This window comes from Mastigoproctus giganteus, chromosome 1 (assembly GCF_048544385.1).
Source record: "Mastigoproctus giganteus isolate SK-2022 chromosome 1, ASM4854438v1, whole genome shotgun sequence".
Lineage (NCBI taxonomy): Eukaryota > Metazoa > Arthropoda > Arachnida > Uropygi > Thelyphonidae > Mastigoproctus > Mastigoproctus giganteus.
The window spans coordinates 214,643,247-214,656,872 of NC_143575.1; positions in this window are offsets into that span (position 1 = coordinate 214,643,247).

Sequence of the window (13,626 nt, forward strand, 5' to 3'; positions counted from 1 at the left end):
TTCAATGTTGTGAATTCGACTAATACCAAAGTAATAATAAGTCCCAGGTTTTTGAGTATTTCTAAATGTGTTGAGGCTGCCTCTGTCATCCCATGTACAGTATTAGAAAATTGTGATCTAGAAATTGCAGTGAATTTGCTTACTATCTGGCTTAAGACTATTCCGACTTTTGCAGTATCAAAGAGAATTTCCATCATTTCTCGGTCCAGAGCATGGTGGACTCCCCATCTTAACATGAGCTTCAAGTTAAAGCAGCATCTGCACAAAATGTGGAAGCAGTCGCACAGTATCCAAGACAGCATAGCCTACTCCAGAGAGCGCGCAACATTAATAAGCAAAAATCAAAAGCAATTAAGCATTACATGGATAGAACCCTTCATAGCGAAAAATGCCCCTACTCTGAGCGGCCTTCTGATTTCCCTCTAAATCTTGAACCTAACCAGTGGCTTGACTTCATATCTAGATTTGCCTCGAACACGGAACAATGTCCTGATCTTCATACTCCAACAACTAGAATCCAGCCTGACACTCTGTCTGCAGTATCAATCTCCAGGGTACAGCTTATTGCTGCTGCCATTAATTCTACATCAGCTTCTGCTACGGCAGGTGCGGACGGAATCCCCCAATGCATTATCAAATGTCTTAGCCCATGTATTTTGGATCCCCTTCTATTTTAATGCTGTTTTGTCAAGCCATTTCTTTCCCCAGCAGTGGAACATCTACCTTGTGAAACCTATCCCCAAAATTCAATCTCCTACACTTCTTAAGCATTACTGGCCAATCTCCAATGCCTCAAATCTTCTAAAGCTCCTTGAGAAGATACTTCTCCCCGTTCTAACGAAACAACTTATTCCACATCAGCCTCCTCAAATCCATTACTCCCTTCCGCATAGATCCACTATGACTAACCTCTTAGCCACCACCAGCTGTATCCTCTCTGCGTTTGAATCCCAAGCAGAGCTTGCAGTCACCTATGTAGATCTTGAAGCAGCTTTCGACTCTATAAACGTTCCTGCAATTGCTGAAGATACTTTCAGACCACTACCAGATCAAGGGAGACACTCTACAGTTCCTTACGTCACTCCTTCAAAACAGAATAATCCAGCTTACTGTCCATGGGCACATATACGAGCGAAGTATCTCTTCAGGCGTGCCACAGGGTGGTGTCTTATCTGGGCTCTTGTTCATAGCACTTATCTCTCCACTTGTTGAGTCCAGATATGATATCTTATGTTATGGAGATGATATAAAGCTCCTCAAAACGATTTCTCCATACGATGATCTTCTCATGATAACAGGATAAATTAATAATACACTCACGGAAATTGAAAACTACCTCAACCAGTTCGGATTAAAAATAAACCCAAAAAAAGCTGAATTTATGATATTCTCTTTAAAGAAAACGCCTTCTTATATTCAGTCCATTCTGTGTAATTCTCCAATTCCCATCGTCAATAAGCATACGGATCTCGAGGTTGTGTTTGATGCTAAGCTCTGCTTCAGTTACCACATAGACAAGCTCCTCACCCTGGGAGCTCGACTCCGATGGATTGCCAAACAGCATCTACATTATATCAATAAAGTCACAACTACTAGAAAATATATAAAAACCACTGTATACTCTCCGCTTTTATATGCTGCAGAGGTATGGGCATCAGCTGCCACTAGCACAATCAGGCCACTTTTTCTGCTGAGTTTTGGCTCTTAAAATGGGCCATAAGCAAACATAAACTTCCTCCACAGCTAAGGGCAACTTAAATGGCCAGCTTGATTCAAATTCACAGGCTCCCCACGCTGATTAGGGTGAAACGTCTTACCACGACTATGTGCCCATGGAGAGTCCCTCAGCCTTCCCTCAGAGCGACTCCAACTCTGCCCACATCTCAGCCGTCTCCACCTATCCGATAGGTTCCTGCCTTTTCAGCTACTTTCATATTCCAGGTCCTTGGATGCTGACCTTAATAAGTTCGCTTCTTACAGGGAATACAGACGTCGCGTCATTGAATTGTACTTCCCTGTCCCTGATCCTTCTCCTCGAAGCGCGTCTTAATGCTGCAAGCCATCAATAACACAGGATGTGAAGACGGCATACTAACTTTTCAGTATGACAGTTAGTAATGATTGACTAACTACTTCTGTTCAGTGCAAAGAATGTTACCTGTTTATACTACTATATGTATATGAAATTGTTTGTTTCTGCCAATATCTTCTTCATATATTGTATTGTAAATAATTGTATGATACTTGAAATTTTGAGTTGTACATATGCATTTCCTATGTTTTATATATCAATGTTCCCTATTTATATTGTATTATTACTGTTAACCCCTGGCCTGGTGGTCGTGAAGGGCAACATCGCAATCTATCGAATTGTATTATTATTATTGCAATAAAGATTTCTTACTTACTGTATAACTCAGACAATCCTGTGCATATCTACAGCTCCAATGTAACGTTATCAAAGGACGTAGCTCGATTTACTTTCATCACGTTCTTCAGGTATCAAAGCTGCTAATCCATCAGTTCCTCCTTTTGGCCCGGCTATCTGAGTACATTTACCCATCCTCGGTCTTCCATAATTTCATTAAACTGACTTTGCCTAGTTGAAAAGAATGATTGTCGAAAGCAGTGACAAACTGCTAATATGGCAACCGATGATTAAACCGCTCGGACATACCATAAGGTTCTTACCGCGACTCATTCTGCTTGTTTGTTGTTGTTTTTGTTTTTTAGGAGCATTAGCAACTAAGGCCATATTGCTCCGTGGATATGCGGTGGTCATTCACTGACCTTTCCGCATCCTCCGTACTTGGTGGGCACGGGCTCGAACCCTGGTCGAATCAAGAAGCGTGTGCTACGCACTGCTGCTCATGCCCCTGGCTACGGAGGCGCCCTGCTTGTTTGTAATATATATCTGCTGTTGCGTGCAAAATTTTTAAACCTGTTCCTACTTTATATACATCTCGTTCGCACTGTTTACCACACTGACAGAAAGAGTGCATTAAAATGCCAAGGTAGCTAAGGATACGAAGCGTCAATATATTCAGTCTGTAATTGAGTGTACTCGTTCGTCAGTTTACCTGTCTGCTGGAGTAAAAATCCAAGCATCCGAAAGATAAAACGATACAACCATCGACTGATGCCGACTGATTTGACCACAGTGTAAGAAAAGTGATAAAATTTCCTCCCGTCATGATGAGAATCGAATCCAGACCATTTCCGCATAATGTGAAATAACGAAAATCGCAAACACTGTGCTATCCACAATGGAATTTGAAAGCATTCCTGAATTTCGATCTTCTCAGCTAACTAAACCATAAATCTTAAGAATCGCTTACCTTATTCGGCGCGGTAGCACTGCGGTTATAATCACCGTCCTCTTCACAAAGACGGAAAATGCCCGGTTCCAAACGCGTCAATGATGCGAAAAACTTTTATGGGCTCTTTTACTCCGTGTCTGAGTTAGTCGGTCTTAGATGTGGACACAACGGTTTCTAATCCACAAACTCGAGTTTCTCGTTCAGAAAAACCCGGAAACAAGTGGCAAATGATTCAAGAAAACAAGTTTATAAACCTTGCCACACCCCCAAAAAAATTCCTACATCAGTCTATCTCTCTAGTTCTTCCTTGAATTTATTCAAACTGTCCACTTCCACAACAACGGAAGAAGTTCGTTCCAACGATCAACCATTCGCTGACTGAAAGCAAACTTCCGCACATCTATTCTGCAACCATCCTTCATCAATTTGAATTTATGGCCCCTCATGCACGAAGTTTGAGAAAGAGGAAGAATCCCATCAGCACTGAGTTTTCTCAATTCATTCAAGGTCTTATACGCCTCAATCAGATCACCTGGCAGGTGCCTAGTCTCCGACGCTGCAATTTGTAGAACTGAAGCGTTTCATGGTAAGACTATCCTTTTGTTCCTCTCACCAATCTCGTTGCTCTTCTTTATACCCATTCCAGCAGATCTACATCCTTCCTACAACGAGGCCTCCAAACTTGTATGCAGCACTGAAGATGTGGCCTGACCATTGCCTTATACAATAACTTCCTTATTTCTGCTAGCAAAATTCCTGTATATCATTGATAAAACCCCATGACCTACTCTTGCAGCCTGTCTGCATTGCTCAGAAAACTTCATATCTGACTGCACAATTACTCCCAGGTCTTTTTCACTTTCCACATCCCTGATTGTAAAACCACACACTTGGTACGTTAATCCGGGATTACTGCCACCCACATGCAGTACTTGCATTTGTCAATGTTAAACTTCAGTTGCCATTTATCAGCCCATCTGCCTAATTTTCTATATCTTGTTGCAGTAGCTTACTGATTACCGTCATTAACTACCCTGACAAAACCAAACTATTACATTAGGGTCACCCGGAAAGTTCATTCATATACCGATGTGCACTGTGTCTGTAAATGGTGTGTGTTCTCTGGTCGATTTACCTGTTCTGCTGGACGTAAGTAGAATATTTGCCTGTTCTGCTCGTAAGTAGAATATTCGTAAGCAGAGCATATACTTATCGCTTAAAATGTATCAGAGATTGGCCACTACGCCCTCCAACTAGAAAATAATCCTGATCGCAAGTTAACTATTGGCAATATATCCATGTCTTTCATCCGTAGATCCGAGTGAATATCATCATACTCAGAGAAATACTCTTCAATTGGGAAAGTCCATGGAAGCTATTTTATAGCAACAATGTATTGAGAATATTGCGGAATATTGTTTCACCCTATCCATGCCATCTTCATCACTACTTCGGTGATGAAGATGGCATGGTTGGGGTGAAGGGCTTTATGTCCTACATACCGAGATCTTCCGTGATGAAGATTTTAGTATGGAGGGTAGGACCCATACTGAGGTATTCGGTGATTAAAATTTTAGTAAGGGATGGTTTCGCCATGCTAGCTTCAGTAACGACGAAGCTAGCATGGCTCTGGGTGAAGGACTTTGTGTCTTGCATATTGAAATCTTCAGTAATGAAGAGTTTAATATGGAGGATGAGCCCCATACTGAGACCTTCGGTGATGAAGATCTCAGTATGGGATAACTTCTTGTGCTAGTCTCGATGATGAGACTAGCATGGATGGAGTGAAGGACCTTCGTGTTGTACATACGGATATTTTCGGTGATGAAAATGTCAGTATGGAGGGTTGGGCCCAATTCTTGAGGTCCTCTTATGAAGATCTCAGTATGGGATGGTTTCTCATGCTATCTATGGTGTTAAGACCAGCATGAATTTGGGTGAAGGACTTTCGAGTCCTACATACTGAAATAAGTGATAAAATTTAGGTATGGTGGGTGGGTCTATGCTTGCGATCGTTGGTGATGATCTCAGCATGGGACGGTTTCCCATACTATCTTCATTGATAATTAATAGAAGACTCCTACTAGTCTTCCCTTATATCATCAGCGATGAAGCTAGTGTGTTGAACTTTCGGGTTCCCCATACTCGTGAATCTCAGTAATGAATTCTCAGTGTGGAGGGTGGGCCCCATACTTAAGACCTTTGGTGAGAAAGATCTAAGTATGGGATGGTTTCCCACACTATCTTCAGTGATGAAGCTAGTATGGAAGGGGTGTGGAACTCTCGGGTTCCCCATACCCATGAATCTCAGTAATGAGAATCTGTGTGGAGGGTGGGCCCCATACTTAAGACCTTTGGTGAGAAAGATCTAAGTATTAAGTATGGGATGGTTTCCCATACTATTTTCAGTGATGAAGCTACTATGGAAGGGGTGTGGAACTCTCGGGTTCCCCATACTCATGAATCTCAGTAATAAGAATCTCAGTGTGGAGGGTGAGCCCCATACTTAAGACTTTTGGTGATAAAGATCTAAGTATAGGATGTTTTCCCATGTCATCTTTAGTGATGACGCTATTATGGATTTTCTAGTTACAACATATTTTTCCTAAAGTATTTTGAATGAAATAAAGATAAACTGAAATTGCAGTTTATTTACAATTTAAGTGCACGTACCTTAAACTTATGAATTTCAGTATTTCTTAACTCTCTAGGTAGTTACTTAGGTTTACAAATTAACAGATTTACAATTGGTCGTTATGAGAATCTGTTTTTTTTTTGTTTTTTTTTTGATTTGGTAGTTGTTGGCGCATCGGCTTCTGTGGCCATATTGCACCTCCCAAGGTTTTTGCAGTACTTTGATCCAAGACCGAGGCGGGAATCGAACCCGCGACCTTTGGGTTGCCGGGCAGGTACTTTACCCACTCGGCTAACCCGGTCGGCATGAGAATCGGTGTGGGATGGCAATACAATAATATAATTATTGTACCTCTGTTACAGTTGTTATCCGGAAAATTGTGCAATCCTAAGCTGATGAAAACGCGCTCAGTGTTGATACGTTTTGATCAGACTTCGTGGGGCAATGTTAGCAGCTCCGCATAGCACAATTTTTTCCCCTGTTGCCTTTTTGACTGGGTGACTCTATCAAGGCACGCCCACTCTTTAAAACGTTACAGTGTATTGCTCATAATACATCCTTCGGCATTGTGCTACAACATATATCTAATATCTTAAATTGATCCACTATCTTCCTTTTTTTTATTCCTTTCTTGCTGTCATATCATAATGGTGGAACGCCAATAGAGAAAAATTGACACGAGGCTGTTCCATGGAATAGCATGAACAAAACAAGACAGTTGCTATATTTCAGAACTTTCAACTAAATTAGAAGCCATATTTTTTAATCTTGTGAAATACGAATAACAGACATGTTTTAGAAAAATAACAAAATAAATTTTTCGTATAAATGCCATAGAGCAGAGAGCAATAATAATAAACCGAAGTAAATGAGATTTGCTTCTTATTCAATCCTGTAAACGATTTTTATCGGTAACGTACAAGAAATAAGTGTTTTTAAAAGTAATAAGAACTAGATGCTAGGCGCTGTAGTAAGAATTTTAAATTTGTTGTAAGCATTATTCTGAATAACATATCATTTGTCTGCGACAGGCAGACTTTTTGTTCTCTTCCTTTCACTTAGCACCACTGACCTCTCTCTCTTATTTAAGGAGATGTCTTGCTGTCCGGCGTTTCTTTCGGCATTTTCAAGCTCAGACTGCCCTTAACCCTATCGCCAACAGCTGCACTTTAATTTTACGCCTCAGTACCTTCAGCATTGATTCAGTACTGTAGCGTAGGCAATGGAGGTAGAGTGAGGAGGGGTCTGCCACTCTACTTGATGCCTTCCTCCTTAACTTGTTTAATAAATATATGGAAAAAAGCGAAATGCAAGAAAACACAGCACCGCCACTTCCGGATACAAGAAGAAAATATCTAAGAGAAAACATATTTACAAAACAAGTGATGTGATTCAAGCTTTAGCGAATTTCGATGGATGCATATGTATAAGAGTTGAGAAAATCTTTTGTAACTTGGTGAGTAATTTGAGTTTACAGTTTTCTTCCATTGCCACATGCCAAAATTCCTGATATTTACCCCTCCAAAGTAACGCAATGAACTGTCTTTCTCACTCCACTTCGATTTAACATGCATTTGTTACGCTATTTCTGCCATCTTCACAGAATATTCTCCAGTAGATAATCTACGACCCATTTTTAATGGAACCAAAAACGTTGTGCTTGTTCACTAAACGCCGTGAGTCAGGTAAATTATTATTTTATTTATTTTATTTTATTTTATTTTATTTTTTTGCTTTGTGTTACTGAAAACACAAAAAGAGAGGGGTCCAGTGTCTTGTGCTGCTTCTCATTATCGCAAATAATGAGCAGTGTCAAGACTTTGCTCAGTTTTAATCTTTCCACCTTTGTTCAGCTAAGAAGAGACATATTTCCGCCATGTCTGCAGACAAACGTAGTTTCTGGATCTGTAAATCTTCTCTCTCTCTCTCTCTCTCTCTCTCTCTCTAACACACACACACACAAATCGATTTTTTTGAGATAAGTGATTTAGACTCCATTTTAATATCTAAAATTATTAAACACGTTAAAATATACAAGCAAAGCGTCTATTATTTTCACCACGTCCGTCCGTATGTAATAACTCGACTCCTAGTGGATATATTTATATTTTCTTTTAGAAATATATGTTGAACCGTCCCAAATTTCATTAAAACGAGAACAACAGAAATCTGGCAATTATTATTTTTTTATACATATCACATAGACTATACATATACCGTACATTGTAATTGAAGCAGTGGACATTATGTTTGTATTATATATTATATGTTTTTTTTGCAGTGTGATGATTACAGGAATGAATGGAGAATGTGGCGGATACACAGAAGCGAAATGCTCTCGGTTCGCGCATAAAAGTCGCTGCTTTTTGTTATAAATCAAGAATTATTATGAGTACATTAACTAACTTGATTTATTACGATATCTGCAAAAAAAATCAATGACTCTATGCAATTCAGTTCACGTAACCACAAACATAAACATAAATTTATAAACACAAGGAGGCCTCGGTAATGTTTTCTTACAGATGCCACCTTTATATTTTTTTCCCTGTTAATTTTTGAAATTTGGAAATAAAACGAAATCCTCCTCTCTACTTTTTCCTCACCAATATTCTCAAATTGATTATTCAGTATTTTTTTTTCTTGTTTTCATTTCGATATACTATAAATTACAACAAATTAATATTTTATTTGGCGCCTAAACACATCTTTCCATTACACTAATATATAAATAAACTTTCTCTGCTCCCTATCTCTACAAACTGGTGTTAATATATCATCGACAGGACGCCATGGCCCACCTTGCTGCCTGTCTACACTGCTCAGAGAATTTCATATCCAACCATATTGACTCCCAAATCTCATTTTTCCTCTACTGCTTTTAATTCAACTCCATCAAGCATAAGTCATTTATAATTCAAGTATAAGTAAATTAATAAGAGGAGTTTACCTCAATATAGTACGTGGAACACTTCCGTATGATACCCTCCAGAAATTAAAACGGAAAAAACGAAAAAATCGACAACTTACCGGTACATTAAAGTAAAATATAAATAATTAAAGTAAAATATAAATAATTAAATAATCAATTTAACACAATTCAAAATCAATCAAAACAATTAAAATTCAAATTAACGCAATTAAAAGAATCTAACGAAAATATTCAAAACGATTTTCCTTCCTGAAGCTGACAATGCTTTTCGACCGACTGTCGTGATCACAGGAATGAAAATTCCTGTGATCACGACACTTAATTGTTTTGAATTGATTTTGAATTGTGTTAAATTGATTATTTAATTATTTATATTTTACTTTAATTATTTATATTTTACTTTAATGTACCGGTAAGTTGTCGATTTTTTCGTTTTTTCCGTTTTAATTTCTGGAGGGTATCATACGGAAGTTCCACGTACTATATTGAGGTAAACTCCTCTTATTAATTTACTAATATTATTATCAACGTAGAACATATTGAGTATTTCAGCTCTGATTCATACTATCTAATTCAAGTATAAGTAATTTTGGGAGTGCTCTTTCCCGAGTGTAAGACCTTCATTTTTCTGCATTAAAACATAGTTGCCACTTTTCTGATCATCGATGGAGCCTATCCAAATTATTTTAAAGGAGAACTGCTTGAAACATCATTAACCACGCCCCATTCTTCACATCATCTACAAAATTTTCACATCACAACTGCTATCTCTTCGTCAATGTAATTTATGAAAATCAGCAGCAACAGCGATCTCAGATCGATCTTTGGGAAGGAGGGCACTTCTAAGTTAGACTTATCTGAAGTTTAACCATTAATCACAACCATCATCTGCTTCCTGCTCTACAACCACTGCAATCCATCTTAGAATATTACCAGTGATTCAAACATGTTCCAACTTTACAGTATCCTCTCATAAGGGACTGAATCAAATGCTTTGCTATAATCTAAATAAACAATGCCGAAATTATTTCCTACATCCAGTTCATGAGCACCTGTGCCAAAATAACTAAACAGGCTAGAAAAACATGATTTTTCCCTTCACAAACCGTGTTGTGTAGCATTCCGAATCCCATTTCTATGGAGTATCCCTGCATTGCATTCTTTGTCATTGGCTCCACGATTTTCCTTACTACTGAAGTCAGACTATCTGTTTGTAGTTGTCCACTTCGCTCTTAGAATCTCCTTGATGTATAGTGAGTCCTCGCGAATAGAACAGTGGATATAATCACCCCCGAAACAGGTGGAAAAGGCTCAAATCACGTCAATAACGCGAAGAATTTTTATGGGCCGAGTTAGTCGGTTTCAGGCGAGGGTAGCTTTTTTTTTTTTTTTTTTTTTTTGTCCGGGAATCTCGATTTCTCTTCGTCCAGCAATACACTACAGAATACACGCTGTAGTTGTCCACTTCGCTCTTAGAATCTCCTTGATGTATAGTGAGTCCTCGCGAATAAAACAGTGGATATAATCACCCCCGAAACAGGTGGAAAAGGCTCAAATCACGTCAATAACGCGAAGAATTTTTATGGGCCGAGTTAGTCGGTTTCAGGCGAGGGTAGCTTTTTTTTTTTTTTTTTTTTTTTGTCCGGGAATCTCGATTTCTCTTCGTCCAGCAATACACTACAGAATACACGCAATTTACAGACATAATATACTAATCCTCATAGTTGCTTTGTCTTAGTTGCTTTGTCTATGTTAATAATGTCTGCTTAGAGCGTCTCCTGTGCAAATATTTTTTTTTTTGCTGGTATCCCCCCTTTTTTATTATTTATTTATATTTTTTATTTTATTTATTTTTTTATTTCATTTTATTTATTTATTATCATTTTTTTATTCTTCTTCTTCTCATTATTTATTTATTATTATTTTTTTTAATTGGGGGAACGGGATTATTAACCCGGTTCAACGTAAGGGATGTTTATCCTAAGGGCCAGAGGACTTTTGTTGCCGTTAAAGGCAATTTTTTTTTTTTTTTTTTGCTTACAGGTTGGGCTACCTAGGAGCTGGAAGAGAGTTGGCACCCACTAGTGTTGCACTACCTCTGATGGGTGCGGAGATGGTGCTAGTAGCACTGACAGTTAATACACTCAAGCCTAGCTCCACGAGACTAAGGACAGGCACCGGATGCAGGCCCCCTTGACGGAACCTGCTCCCTGGTGGCGAAGGGGCTTCTTTTTTTTTTTTTTACACCGCAAACACACTGATACACACACTTGACACTACAGTACCATTCGTAGAAGTTCTACTTGGATACAAAGTATACTGGTGGAGATGAACGTTTGTTCGGGTGCCACCTTAGACATGAACCCATATAATAATAATAAATTCCTCTTTATAGCGAGCTATGTATTGGGGCCTGTCAATTTAAACCTGAGTATAAGAGAAGAAAAAAAAAAGAATATAAGGATAATTGAAACGAACTTGCTTTTCTTAATAAAAGTATCCAGTTGCTAGAATTCTTAGAAGGAAGGAGAGTTGCTACGTTGTACTGGCTGAAATCTATTTAACGATCCTCACTAATCAGTGATGCAGAAGGCGGTATTAATTAGCCTAGAGCGAAGCTGCAAAACAAAGTAGAGGTTGCCATTAGACAGTTTGACTAGGCATATTGCGCATTTAGTGTGATATTAACTTTCAATGTTCCTGGTTTCGGAGACCAAGTGCACAACAATACACACACATAAGTGTGCGCCTAACGAATGCCACTACAACAAGATGATGATAATGCCGTTGCAGCTGGTTGAAGAGCGACCTAACTGCAATCCTCATTAAAATGTTCATAAAATCTTGAAGAGAAGTAAATCTAATCATATTAATTCCATTTCTCTTTCTCCTTCCCACGCTGTGTCTTTTTAAGTCAGCGTGGTAAAATTATGAACTATACATGTTTTCAACTGGTTTTTAATCAAATTAAATACTATTATACCATGTGCTTACACGTGGTATAAATATTATTATACCACGTGTAAGCACGTGGTATAAATTACCACCATGCATTCCGCAAATTTTACCTCCATGGGATGGCCTCCCCGTTCACCGGACATTAACCGTGTGGAGCATCTTTGGGATGCTGTGGAAAGATCCGTTCGAGCTTTGGATCCTCCACCCAGGAATGCGACGGAATTATGGATAGCGGTGCAGCAAGCATGGATGGAAATACCTGTGGAACACTTTCGTGAACTAGTGGACTCAATGCCTCGCCGTGCGACTGCCCTTATCCGGGCCTACCCGTTACTAGGTAAGTATCCCATGGTTTCTGTCTACTCAGTTTACTAAGAGGGCTCAGCATACTAAAACCACCTTGCTCATTATTATCTTTCGAATCCAGCGGAAAAGTATATTAATACTTTAAATGGAATACTTTAAAATGGAATGACTATAGGAGTCTCTGATCCTCAATTTCTTTATTAAAAATACTCTTAAATAACATCGTTTACTTTAAATTTCATAACATTTTTTAAATAACATCGTTTACTTTACATGAAAATTCTTCATCTCAAGACTTAAGTCTTGAGATGAAGAATTTATGTTGGATTAAGATGTACATTTATATTCACTAGTGCTGCCTTCAGAGAAAAATGTTTTCTACCTACAATGCGGAACGCACTTCATAAGAGAATGTGCATTTACTCCATGTACTCCAGTTGAAAGTACGTTAATTGCATTAGTACGAAAACCAATAAACAAACACCATTTGAAGTTGGGCACCAGATGTTCTAATTTTATTTCGCGTCTCGAAATAATGATCATAATAGCCTGATGGCGCATACTGTCAATGATGTATTCATATCGCTCTCAATGCAAAAAAATCGTTTTCGTATTTTCTGACAGTAAAGTTTTCAAGGCAGAAAGAGTTTATTTCAAATTATGTTACACTTTTTGGTTTACCTGATAGGTTTCCTTCCCTCATGCAGTAATATAAATGTAGTATGAGTAATGGTTTCGATTATCTAGGGATCACTCTCTTAAGAGTGCATTGCATTACAGTCACATACCGTCTGTGCATTATAATAAAAGTGAAAAATGAATCCAAAGCACAGAAAATTTTGGCTTTTCCATTTAACCTAGTAGAATAAACTGGGACAAGAAGCTATGCGGTACGCGTGTCAACGGTTTTCAGACATGTACACACTGACGTCGGAAAATGATGCCAAAAGATGTCTGAGATTCCTCACCGACATAAGACTTCTGTAAATCTCTAAGTTGTTATTGAGACTTCGATACATCACAGCATTAAGTTCGAATGGTGACATCGGCAGGAAGCGATGTGATGGGGGATGAGTTACCAAGGATACGGCCTAAAGGGAGTGATTGAAACGTGCGGGATGTTGTGCGGAATATTGTGCGCCCTCAGAGGTTGAGGAGATAAAATGTTGATAACTGGGTAGAAACGAGGTTTTCGTCTTCATGTGGGCGTCTCAGGTGCTGAAGGGTAATGGAATGAGGATTAGCAATGCTGAGAATCTATGCAGGTCGAGGTCACCATCGCGTGCCTCCTTTCTGATCCTAATATTTAGTGAGAGGCTTTCAAAATCCACACATTCGCTGAAGCAACATAATTTCAATGTCTTCTTCAGGTATTCATTCTAATATTTAATTAGTTAACTTCTTTCTTTGTTCATTTAAAGTAAGAATTTTTCAATGTGCATGCACAATAATATTTATTTAACTAATAAAGTGAC